Here is a 13,932-nt window from a genome sequence, read left to right as displayed (position 1 = left end):
CAACAACAATGCAACAACAAAACAATCCAATTAAAAAAATGAGCAGAGGACCTGAACAGACATTTCTCTAAGGAAGACATACAAACTTCTAACAGACATCTTAAAATATGCTGAATTTCACTAGCTATTATGGAAATGCAAATCAAAACCACATTGAGATACCATTTCACACCTGTTCGAATGGCTATCATCAACTTCAATAAGAAGTGTTGGAGAGGGGGAAAAAGGAACCCTCACACATTGCTGGTGGCAATGCAAATTGGTATAACCACTATGGATAACGATATGAAGGTTCCTTAACAAACTACAAACTGAATTAGCATATAATCCAGCAATCCCTCTTTTAGATATTTATCCTAAAAACCTAAAAACATTTATCCACAAAGATATATGCACCCCGATATTTATAGCAGCATTATTTATGGTTGCCAGGAATTAGAAGCAATCGAAGTGTTCTATGATTGATGACTGGATAAAGGAAATGTGATACATATATACAACGAAATATTACTCAGCCATAAGAAAAGATGATATACTGCCATTTGCGACAACATGGACTGATTTTGAAATAATCATGCTAAGGAAAATAAGTCAGACAGGAAAAATTGATAACCACAAGATATCACTTATATCTGATAAAACTGAAAGCAACAAACGATCATGACAAACGAACAGAGTCTCATGGACACAGACAGTGGATTAGTGGTTACCAGAGAGAAGGGAGGTGGAGGAAGTAAACAGAGGTAAAATAGTTCAAATATTTGGTGATGTGAGGAAATATAACTCTGGATGGTGAACAGACATTACAGTATATATATATGACTTTCTGTTGATTGATACACTTGAAACTTATTTGATTTTGTTATTCAATGTTACCCCAATAACTTAAATAAAATATAATAAAAGTAAAAAACACTTAAAGTCATTAAAAGGGCTAAAGAAAGTACTCCAAAAAGATAGAAAATGAAAACAGAAGAGGGTTTGGAACTTCGGAGAGGAAAAGGAGAACGTGTAAATGAATAATACCAAAGATCCATATAATAGACTATCCTCATACTCATGTGTTTCTTAAGCCATATTTACTGTGGTTCTCAATGCTGTTATGTTTGTATATTTTTCTATTTTAATATCAATAGCAATCATGATAAAAAATACAAACTAATATTTTTAAAATGCTACAAATAAATCTAGATGAAATTATAAAAACAATATTGAAATTACCCATGCGAAGGAAAAAAAGAACAACAAAGAAACAAGATACAGAAGAAAGAAACAACAAACAATAATAAAATGGTAGCTTTATGCATAATATATCAATAATTAATTTACATGTAAAAGACAGAGATTAGCAGAGTATATAATAACCAGGACCGAACCATATGCTATTTATACAAAATTCACTTCAAACAAAGAAATAAGTAGGTCAAGTATAAAATAATGGAAAATATATATAATTCAAACATTAATAAGTGGGAGTAGCTATGTTAATATCAGATAAAGTATACTTCAGAGCAAAAAATATTAGGGATGAAGAGAGACATTACACAATAATAAAAGGATAAAGCCATCAAGAATACGCAGAAATCCTAAACATGTATACATCAAACAACAGAGCTGCAAAATCTGTGAAGCAAAAACTGATTGAGCTGTACAGAGAATCAATAAATTCACTATTACAGTTAGAAACTTCAACACCTCACTTTCACTAATTGATAAAACTACTAGAAAGAAAATAAGTAAAGATTTAGAAAACTGAACAATGCCGCTAAACAACAGAACCTAATTAGTATTTATGGAATACCTTCACACTAAAATATGATATCATTTCTAAGCACTCATTAAGCATTTACCATGATATACCATATACTGAGTCATAAAAAAGTTTAACAAAAATGTAAAAATTGATATTATACAGATGTTCTGTGAATAAAATATAAACAAACTAGAAATCAGTAACAGAATGACAATGTTTGTTTAAAGACAAACATTTAAAAATTAAACAATATTTGTCTAAATAAACATTTACCAAAAGGAAGTCTCAAATTAAATTTTATAAAGTATCAGAATTTAATGATAACAAATATACAATATATCAAAATTTGTACTATACTGTTGAAGCAATGTTGAGAGTGAAATTTATAGCACTAAATCCATACAAGAGAAAAGAGAAAAGGACTCAAATAAATATATTTTAATTCTTTCCCTAAGACACTAGAAAATAGGAGTAAAATGATCTCTGAAAAACAAAGTTGAATCTTAAAAAAAATAATAAATATGATAAACTTCCAGCAAGACAAACAAAGATTAAAAGAGAAAAGACAGAAGTCACCATTGTGAATTGCAGGGACTATCACTATAGAATTTGTAGTCATTAAAATCATACTAAGTGAAATAAACCAGACAGAAAAAGTTGAAAATCACATGATATCACTTACATGTGGGATATAAACCTAAAAGCAACAAATGAACAAGACAAATAAACAGAGACTTATGGACATGGACAATGGACTAGAAGTTACCAGAGGGTGGGCGGAGGGGAGAGGAGAGTTAGATGGGGGAAAAATTTTAAATAATTTCTTCAATTAAAACAAAGTAAATAAATAAATAAATTTAAAAAATAAAAAAATAAAAGCAGAATGAGGAAAAAATATCAATAATGTTACATTCATTACTTTGACACTTTAGATGGAATTGACCAACTGTTTAAAAACTTCCCAAACTCAACTAAGATTAAATAGATAATTTGAGTAGCACTATAACCATTAAAGAAAGGTAATTCATAATTTTAAAGTCTTCTTTTAAAAAGTCCCCTGTCCCCTGGTGGCTTCACTGCAAAATTTTACAGAATAGGTAAAGATGAAATTAAAACCAATTCTACACAACTCTTTTCCAGAAAAAAGGAAGGAGGGGACACTTTCTAATCCATTAATGAAGCCAGTATTAATCCAATACCAAAGCCAGACAAAAACAGTTAAAGAAAACTCTACCAACTAATATCTATTATTACATAAGATGCAATAAAACTCACCAAAATATTAGCAAGTCTACTACTACAATGAATAAATAGAATTATATATCATAGCCAAGCAAGTGGAATTTTTTTCTAAGATTGCAAGGTTGGCTCAATTATCAAATATCAATACCAACAAGCTAAAGAAGGAAAATTGTATGATCATATCCATTATCAGATAAAAAGCATTTGACAAATTCCAACATCCATTGATGATATAAACTCCCAGCAAACTAGAAATATATAGGAACTTCATCAACTTGATAAAAAGTATCAATAAAAAACAAATTAAAAATCCTAGAGCTATCAACATACTTACTACGAACCAGAACAAGGCAAAGATATCTGCTTTCCTTACTTTTATTCATAACAATTCTGAAAGTTCTAGTTAGCAAGTTATACGTGGCAAGAAAAATAAACAAAAGATGTACAGATTTGTAAAATAGAAGCATACTTGTCTCTATCTGCAGATAACTTGATCAGCCACATAGAAAATCCCAAGGACTCTAGTATATATATTTTTAAAAAAACCTCCTAGAACCAATGACTTCATCAAGATAATAGCACACAATACCATATATAATTTTTTAAATTAAATTCTTAGTTATAAACTTAACAAAACATGCACAAGATGTATAATTGGAAAGATTTAACATGTTTATGGAGTTTAAGACTCAACATAGTAAATATATCAATTCTCCCTAAATTTGTTTATAGATTTAATGTAATTCCTATCAAAATTTCAGCAACTATTTTTGTATATGTAGATAAGCTTATTTAAAGTTTATATGGAAAGGCAAAGGACATATAGTATGTAAAACAATGTTGATAATGATGAAGTGGGAGGAATCACTCCTCAGTGCTAAGGCTTATATAACAACAGTAATCAAAAGAGTGTGGTGTTGGTAGAGGGGTGAATATATAGATTAATGTAACAGAATAAAATACCCAGAAACAGATCTATACAAATATGTTCAACTTATTTTTAACAAGGCAAAGAAACAATTTGGTGGAGGAAGAAAAAAATTTAACATAGTGCTGGAGCATTTGGACACCTATAGCTCAAGAAAATCAACTTTTACCTAAAATTTCATATCATATAAAAAAATTCAAAATGGATTATAGACTTTAATGTAAAAAATGTAAAATTATAATTTTATACTAGCTTTATTTATAATAACCAGAAACTTAAAACAACACAAATTTTTTTCAACTGATGAATGTTTAAACATATTGTGGCATATTCATACCAAGAAATACTAAGCAATAAATAGAAATAACTATAGGACATCTCCAGTGAATTTCAGTGGGAATTATGCTGAGTGAAAAAGCTAATCTCATAAAGTTACATACTGTAAGATTCCATTTATATAACATTCTTAAAATGACAAAATTTTAGATATGCATTACAGATTAGTTGTTGTTAGGGAGGGATTAAGGAGAAGGGAGGGACGGCATGGGAATAGATGTGGCTTTGAAGAACAAAGGATACTTGTGGTGATTGAATAGTTCTGTATTTTGATCATGGTGATTGTTACACAAAGCTACTCATTTAATAAAATTGTCTAGAACTCTATACATACTCACACATGAAAATGTGCTTTTACAATTGATGAAATCTGAATAAGCTCTATGGATTGTACTAATGTCAATTTCCTGGTCTTGATAGAATTTTGTATGCCCTTAATACTGGGGAGTATGGCTAAAGGGTACACAGGATCTCCCTAGACATTTTTACAATATTCTGTAAATCTATAATTCAAGATAAAAATTTAAACAAAATATGAAGTCAGATAATTACAAGGTATTAAAGGAATATTTATAATCTAAGGAGGAGTGATAAGCAACAACAAAGATAGATATTGGATAGAGATGAAATTGCAACAAAGAGAAGTAAACTTGGAAAAAAATTTTCTGACATAAATGTAATGATTTTATTATAGTCTTAAACAGGAAAGATGGTTAAAAGCAACATAAATTTTCTGGAGCAATTTATATATACATTTATATATACATATATATGTTCATATATATACACATATATAAAATATATACATTTGTATATACATATATATTTACTCAATATTAAAATAAAATTTGCTTTTAAAACTAATATTGCTAGACCACATGTCTGCTGTAAACAGCTATCTATATTATATCTTTTCCATGTAAAGCTGGCCACACTATAAAATTGAATAGACACTGGATCTCTACATACAAAGTGACAAAGACAAAATTATTTTCCAGCTAATTCATGTTAAAACACTTATTTTTGCCTCCAGAATCTGGCCTTTCAATATATTCAAAGCATATATATTGGAAGGATTAAAATGTGTATTGTATAATAATTACTTCAATTCCCTTCATTTCATTTTGTAGATACAGAAAAATCTTAATGATCTCACCTTAGGTGACTGAAAGCTTTAGTTTTTAGAAATGATAAGAAAGATACTTTAGCCTTATCTCAGCAAACCAATTCACATCATTTTTCAGTAAGAGTTTGGGATATAAACTCCAAAAATATGATTGGATTGTGATGAACTGCTAGAGCATGTGAATCAAGGGAAAAGATGAATGAAACCAACAACCCAAAATGCAGTTCTTGCCACAGTGAATAATGTCAAATGATAATATACACCTGAAAATTATATAATTGTATTAACCAATGTTACCCCCAATAAACTTAATTTAAAAAAAAAATTAAAAAATGCAGTTCTTCACTGCTTTGAAAAGAATTGTAGAGCTTTTTAAGGAGGTAATAAGAAAAAAAAATCTTTTAACCGAGTTTTATTTCGTTACCTAGGAAATACTTCTGTCTCTGGAGGAATACATTTCATTTACTCTGTTTAGTACTGTGTATTTCACCTATGCATATGTATGCTTTTCTTATGTCAAATATCAAAGAGTCTTTTTAGTGCTTTTCTCCTCCTACACTTCATTCTCCTCCTCCTCCTTCTTTTTCTTCTCTCTCTCTCTCTCTCTCTCTCTGTGTCTCTCCCTCTTTTTCAAGAATTGCATATCAAGGGATAACATATTCTTTTGTGGTAAACTATATATCTACAGACAAAGCAGGGGTAGAATTTAAGCCCTGTTGCTCTGGATAGAAACTTGAGACTGGCAATAATTTCTAATTAGAAGTTTGCTTTGAGTAACTCTTTCAAATCCATTAGGCGTTTAAATACTAAACTGTGATTGACATTTCAAATATTGCGTTGATACTGGTTGTTAGGTAAGTGTTATTAATCTGAAATATTATATGAAACATAATAACAGAAGGTAATAAATAAATGTGTTCTGAGAATCTCTACCTGAATTAATCACTGGCAATTCATAACAAGAATATCTTATACCAGGGGTCGTCAACCCCCAGTCCACAGAGAAGTACAGGTCCATAGCCTGTTAGGAACCAGGTTACACAGCAGGAGGTGAGTGGCAGACAAGCGAGTAAAGCTTCAACTGTATTTGCAGCCAATCTCCAAGATCACCACCTCAGCTCCACTTCAGATTATCAAGCATTAGATTCTCATAGGAGCACCAGTCCCTGGTGCCAAAAAGTTTGGGTACAGCTGTACACGACTCCATCATTTATACCAATACTGCTTCTGTGCTCCATATTCTTCTGTGCCCCATATTCTAATGAATTGCTCCAAATTTCCTGCAGATCCCAAATTAGATATTTTAGTTCATTGATTCTCCGGCATGACATCACAGTAGAATAATCTAAAAAGTTTTTTTTTTTTTAATTAATAGACTTTGAGTTTTTTTTAAAAAGTAGTTTTAGTGATTCCAGTCAAAATGGCATAGAAGAGAGACATTGTACTCACCTCCTCTCATGACCACATCAAAATTACAACTAAACTACAGAACAAACATCATTGGAAGTTGCTGAAAGTCTGGCTGAACAGAAGTCCTACTACCGGGGACATATATAAGAGGCCACCTCGGGACTGGTAGAAGAGCAGAGACATGAAATGGGCTGATCCCACAACTGTGTGTGGCAGTTGAGTGCTGGGAGGTTTATCTTGGCTGCAGAGGTGCCCCCAAAGGAGTGAGGAGTCCCAGGTCTACACTGGGCTCCCCAGCCCAGGGTTCCAGTGCCAGGGAGAGAAGTCCCCACAACCTCTGGCTGTGAAAACCAGTGGAGATCGTGGCTGAGTGAGACAGAGAGCTGCAGGAGTCACAGACTAACCTCTTAATGGGCCCATGTGCAGACTTACTCAGTGATAGACTCACTCGGTCTGAACTCCAGCACTGGGGCAGCAGCTTGAAAGATGACAGAAACATACTGGGGGAAACTGAGTTGTCTGGCTTCAGGGCAAGTACTATAGGGGCAGCTTTCTCTCAGACAGAAGTTCTGGCAGAAGTCATTGTTCCTTTATTGAGCCCTCTCCCTTCCTAACTTGTGGACACAGAATACCACCATATCGGAGTCTCCATCAATCGGGCTAACAAAGGTGGCCTCATCCAGGTGATCCTCTGAGAGTCCACCCCTACCAACTTGTGGGCCCGCCCAAGCTGACTCCAGGCTTTTTAATTTTTTTTTCATACAAATGGCCTGTCTTGGCTCATACTGGAAACTTTCCTAAAATTCTCTTGAAGGCTCACAAAATCCAAAAAGAAAATCCCAGAAAAAAGCAGCAACTTACCTCGGCGTGTCCTGTACTTATTGCTAAGCAACCCCAACCCTGGTACTAATGGCAGCCACTAATGGCCTCTAGAGGCACATTTAAGCTCATAATGGGTGGCAACCATCCACATATTGTTTGGTGACTCTTACCAGGTGGCCCAGAAGTGCACAGCCTGCAACTAAATTTGGCGTGCTCCTGGGCTCCTCCCAGGAGCCCATTAGGGTGGCATGCTTGGTAGCCTGCTTTGATTGGAGTTGGAGTATGAGCACCATTCAGGGCTTCATTTAAAGAGGACACACCTGAAAGCAGAATGAGCAGGCATCAGAGATCTGCTAAAGCAAACTCTGCTCCATAGGGTCAACCCCTCACTGGCCAATCCTCACAACCAATCAGCAACCAAGGTTCAAGTACAACAGGAAGGAACACACAACTCACACAATGGACACACCTTGAGCACCTGGCTTAGGTGACTAGGGAAGAACCTTACATATGCTACCTACAAGAGACCCACTTCAGATCAAAGGACACACAGACTGAAGGTAAAGAGATGGAAAAAGATATTTCATGAAAATAAAATAAAATAAAAATGATAAAAAAATCTGGGATAGTAATACTTATTCCAAACAAAATTACCTTTAAAATGAAGTCTATAACAAGAGGTAAAGAAGGACCCAGTAATTCCACTTCTGAGTATTTATCCAAAGAAACTCAAAATACTACTTTGAAGTGACATGTGCATCCATATGTTAATTGCAGCATTATTTACAATAGTCACTATATGGAGGCAACCTGAGTGTCTATCAATGGATGAATGGATAAAGAAGAGATGATACACATATACATTGGAATATTGCACAGCTTTAAAAGTAAATAATAAATAAAAGAATGAAATCGCGCCATCTGCAACAACATGGATGGACCTAAAGTGTATTGTGCTTAGTGGAGTAAGTTAGAGAAAGACAAATGCCATATGATTTCACTTATATGTGGAATCTAAAGAACAAAATAAGCAAATAAAACGGAAACAAACTTATAGATACAAAGAACATTTTGAAGATTGCCAGATGTGAGGATAGCTGAGGGGTTGGTGAAAAAGTGGAAGGGACTAAGAAATACAAATTGGTAGTTACAAAAATAGTCATGGGAATGTAAAGCATAGCATAAGGAATACAGTCAATAATATTGTAGTAACTATGTATGGTGTCCAATGGGCACTAAATTTATGAGGGTTATCACTTTGTAAGTTATAAAAATATCTAATTACTATTTTTTACACCAGAAAGTAATATAATATTGTATACCAACTATAATTGAAAAATTTTAAAAATATTAAAAAGAGTAGTTTTAGGTATATAGAAAAATTATTAGGAAAGTACAGGAAGTTTCCACATACTCCTTCTACTTCTGTATAATTGCCCTGATTATTTACATCTTGTATCGGTGTGATACAATTCTTAAAGCTGATGAACCAATACTGACACATTATTATTAAATAAAATCCATAGTTTATATCAAAATTCACTTTTTGTATTACACATTCTATGGGTTTTGAAAGATGTGTTATGACATATGTCCATCATTACTGTATCATAGAGAATAGTTTCACTGTTTAGAAAATCTTCTGTGCTTCAACTATTTGTCCCTCCCTCACTCCCCTACATCCTCTGGCAACCTCTGCTCCTTTTACTGTCTCTGTGGTTTTGCCTTGCCTACAATGTCATAGAATTGGAATCATGAAATGTATAGCTTTTTCAGGTTAACTTCTATCACATAGAAATATGTTTTTAATATTACTCCATGTATTTTCAAGGCTTGCTAACTAATTTATTGTTATCTCTAAATAATATTCCATTGTCTCGATGTACGACAGTTTTCTTATCCATTAAACTATTGAAGGACATCTTTATTGCTTTTGCATCTTGCCAGTTATGATAAAGATGCTATAAACACTGGTGTGCAGGTTTTTGTCTAGATATAAATTTTCAGCTTTTGGGTATATACCAAGGAGCAAGATTACTGGATTATATAGTAAGAGTGTTTTGAGTTTTATAAGAAATCATCAAAATGTCTTCTAAAGGGACTGTGACAAATTCATTACCACCAGCAATGAATGAGAGTTCCCATTGCTCCACATTCTCATTTGTTGTCAGTATTTTGAATTTTAGTTATTCAAATAGGTGTGTAGTAGTATCTTGTTATTTTAATTTGCAATTACCTAATGGCATATAATATTGAACATCTTCTCACATGATTCTTTGACACCTGCATATCTTTTTTGATGAGGTGTCTCTTCAGATATGTGGCCAATTTTTTAATTAGTTTGTTTTCTTATGTTGAATTTTCTGAGTTCATTGTATATTTTGAATATCGGTATTTTAACAGATATGCATTTTGCAAAGATTTTCCCCAAGCCTATGCCTTATCTTCTTATTATCTTAAGAGTGTCTTTCACAAAGCCTAAGTTACTAATTTTACTGAAGTCCAACTTATAATTTTTTCATGGATCATGCTTTTGGTATTGTATCTAAAAGATCACTGCCAAACCTAAGGCAAAGTTTTGGTCTGTTTTTAATGGTGATGCCCAAGCCTCACATGAGACTTTATAAAGGTGGTACCTAGGCAACAGCATTTTATGTTATTTAATTTATTTTTATTAAATTTGTTGTGGTAACATTAGTTAATAAAATTATATGTGATTCAAGTGTAGAGTTTAATATGTCATATGTATATTGCATTGTATGTTCACCACCAAAAGTTAAATTACCTTCCATCGCCATATATTTCACACTTTTTACCCTTATCTACCTCCCCTTATCCTTTCCTCTATTATTCTCATGCGAAACTAAGGTAAGAAATTAATATTGAAACAGTAGCCTTAGAGTTATCCTAGGTTATCACAGTTCTTTTTTTTTATAGGTTTTTTTTTCTGGCTTTATTGAAATATAATACACAATTACTTGCTCGTATTTACATTGTACAATTCAATGAGTTTTTTAAAATTATAGTTGCCATACAATAATACATTAGTTTTAGATCTACAGCAGTGATTAGAGTTCTATATAACTCACAATGTGATCACCCTACTAAATCTGGTACTCCTCTTCCCCCTTACATATTTATTACAACATAGTTAAGTATTTTCCTTATACTACACTTTATATCTCCATGACTATTTTATAATTACCAGTTTGTACTTCTAAAACCCTTCAACATTTTCACCCATCCCCCTACCCTTCTCTTCTGGTAACCCTCAAAATGTACTCTGTATGTATCTATGAGTTGGTTTCTGTTCTGTATGTTTTTTTTTTATTTTGTTCTTTACATTCCACATATACTTATCTTCTACTGTCTTAATTACTCCACTCAATACACTCCAGGTCCATCTATGTCATTGCAGTTGGAAAAATTACTATTCTATTTTATGGCTGAGTAATATTCCATTGCAAATATGAACCACCTTTATATTATCCATTATCCATTGATATCTAGGTGGACATCTAGGTGGTCTCCATAGCTATTGTAAACAACGCTGGAAAGAACAAATGGATTCACGTTTCCTTCTTTTTCTTCAATATGCAGTTCATTTTTTGTCTTTAATGAAATATAATAGCGATTAGTTGCTTATATTTACATTGTACAATTCAGTGAGTTTTTCTTTCCTTATAGTTGGCATACAATAATATACCAGTTTCAGTTGTATAGCAAAGTGATCAGAGATCCACATAACTCACAAAGTGATCACCCCACTAAATCTAGTATCCCTCTTCTCTCTTCCATATTTATTACATTATTAACCACCCACCCCATGCTACACTCTACATCTCCTTGTCTATTCTGCAACTATCCATTTGTACCTCTTAATCCCTTTGCCATTTTTTTTGTTGTCCCCCCAACACTTCTCCCATCTAGTATCTTTCTAAATATTCTCTGTATCTATGAGTTTGTTTCCACCTTTGTTGTTGTTGTTGATTTTGTTCTTAAGATTCCACATGTACATTAAATCATGACATATGTGTTTTTCTCTATCCAACCCATTTCATTCAGCGCAATAATCTCTAGGTCAATCAAGGAAATGTCTTTTTCCATCCCCTTCCTTTTAGTCTGTCTGTATCTTTTAATCTGAAATGAATCTCTCATAGGCAGCATATGTAATGGTCTTGTTTTCTTATCAATTCATCCACTCTATCTTTTGGTTGGAGCACTTAATTCTTTTCCATTTGAGGTACTTGTTGATAGGAATGTAGTTATTACCATTCTTTATCCATGTTTTTGATATATGCTTTTTTACTTCTTAAAGAAGTCACACCAACATTTCCTGTAATACTGTCTTAGTGTTGATGAATTACTTTAGCTTATTTTTGTCTGGGAAGCTCTTTATCTGTCCTTCAATTCTAGATGATAGTTTTACTGTATAAAGTATTCTTGGTTGCAGATCCTGGGTTCTCATGACATTGAATATTTTGTGCCAAGCCCTTCTGTCCTGAATAGTATCTTTTGAGGAATCAGCTGCCAGTCTTATGGGTTTCCCTTTAAGGTAACTAACAGCGTTTTTCTTTCTGCTTTTAAGATTCTCTCCTTGTACTTAACCTTTGGCATTTTAATTATATCGTGTCTTGGTATGGGCCCCTTTAGGTTCATCATTTTGGAATCCTTTGAGCTTCATGGCATTGCATGTCTATTTCCTTCTGCAGGTTACGGAAGTGTTCCATCATTGTTTCTTCAAATAGCTCTTCAACTTCTCATTTTCCTTCAAGTACCCCTATGACACGAATATGTTTACACTTAATTGTGTCCCATAAGCTCCAAATTATTAATTATAGTCTTGGCTTTTTTGCCATTCTGATTGAGTGTCCTTGGCTTCCCCATCCTCTATATTGGTGTTTCAATCCTCTTCTTGCTCCACTTTGTTGATTACCTCTAATATTCTCTTCATCTCAGATAATGTGTTCTTCATTTCTGACTGGTTCCCTTTTATAACTTCCATTTTCACATTGGTGTCTTTTATCTCTTTGTTAAAGTTCTCACTGAGTTCATCTATACTTCTCCTAAGTTCATTGAGCATTTTAATAACCAGTATTTTGAATTCTGCATCTATTAGATTGCTTGACTCTATTATTCCTGGACTTCTGTTCTGTTCTCTCATGGTTTCTGCTTCTTTATCTTCCCATTTTGGCTGCCTTTCTGTGACTGTTTCTATATACTAAGCAAAGCTCTTAAGTCTCCTCATCTTATTAGTGTGGCTTTGTGTAGTAGGCATCCAGTGGCACAGTCCTGAGAGGGGTCTAGCTGCAGGCCTAGTTTAACCCCGGACTACTTCCTTCCAGGGACACCTGTTAGGATTCAGTAAACAATCTGCAGATGCTGTGATTATACTTGCTTCTAGAAACCACACCAGAAACCAAGGCCAGCTGCCACCAGTGTGAGTCTTGGAATTGTCTCAGCAGGGAGCACCAGACTTGCTGAGAACAAACTGAATGTGGCTTGAGTGGGGCCATGAGTTTGGAGAGGAGAAGTTTCCTCTGGGCAGAGCGACTTCTGTTATCCAGTTTGGTGATGTCTTAGCTATGGTGGCACGCTGACTCTGAGTGCTGGGAGTGGAGAAGGCTCAACGGAGGACCAATGGATGCCGCCAGCACTCATGCCTAGGAGAAAGCCTCACCTCCGGCCCTCACTCTGACAACTCAGTGTCCCTCTGTAAATTCCTGGTGCCCGCTGTGCAGCTGACCCTGTGCTGGTGCTTAAAGTGAGCAGGTTCATCACCAGGAAACTCTGGTCGCAGACTCAGCTCCTTTAAGAGGCGTCTGCAGGTACTGCTGCAGCAGCCTGTCTCACTCAGCCGCTGGGGACTCAGCAGCTTCATGTCTTCACTCCCTCCTACTTTCCACCACTGCAGGTTGATTAATTGTTTTTCTCCATAGTTGTAGTGCTTCTATTCATTCTGATTCCAGGGAACTTTACTTGCTGTTTGTTTCGTATTTCTGTCATAACTTTGATGTGGTTGTGAGAAGGATGAACAAAGCCTCTATCATCTACACTATTTTTTTCTCCCACAGTTATCATAATTCTTAAAGCCTAAAATTTCCTTGTTATAGAGAACTTTCTCCATCTGTTAATAAAAACTCCCTGTTTCTTCATTGTAAAGTACAAGGTGTGTCTCAGATACATGAATAACTCATAAAGCCTTTGAAGAGACTTCAATGCAAGTTTTTTTTTCTTTTAATAAAAAAAAACATTTAATTTAAAAATTATGTTGTCAAATTTAGCTAGACCTAAAAGATGTTTCCATACTCATAA

General features: G+C 33.9%; 1 pseudogene; it reads right to left on the bottom strand.

Moving 5' to 3' along the window:
- Positions 1-13,498, bottom strand: part of LOC120599882 (60S ribosomal protein L15-like) — a 55,262-nt pseudogene extending 41,764 nt beyond the window's left edge.
- Positions 13,499-13,932: the final 434 nt, after the last annotated feature.

Source organism: Pteropus medius, unplaced genomic scaffold, assembly GCF_902729225.1.
Source record: "Pteropus medius unplaced genomic scaffold, Ma_sr-lr_union100, whole genome shotgun sequence".
Classification (NCBI taxonomy): Eukaryota; Metazoa; Chordata; class Mammalia; order Chiroptera; family Pteropodidae; genus Pteropus; species Pteropus medius.
Note: the sequence above shows the minus strand (reverse complement) of the source record. Positions and strands in the feature narration are given on the sequence as shown.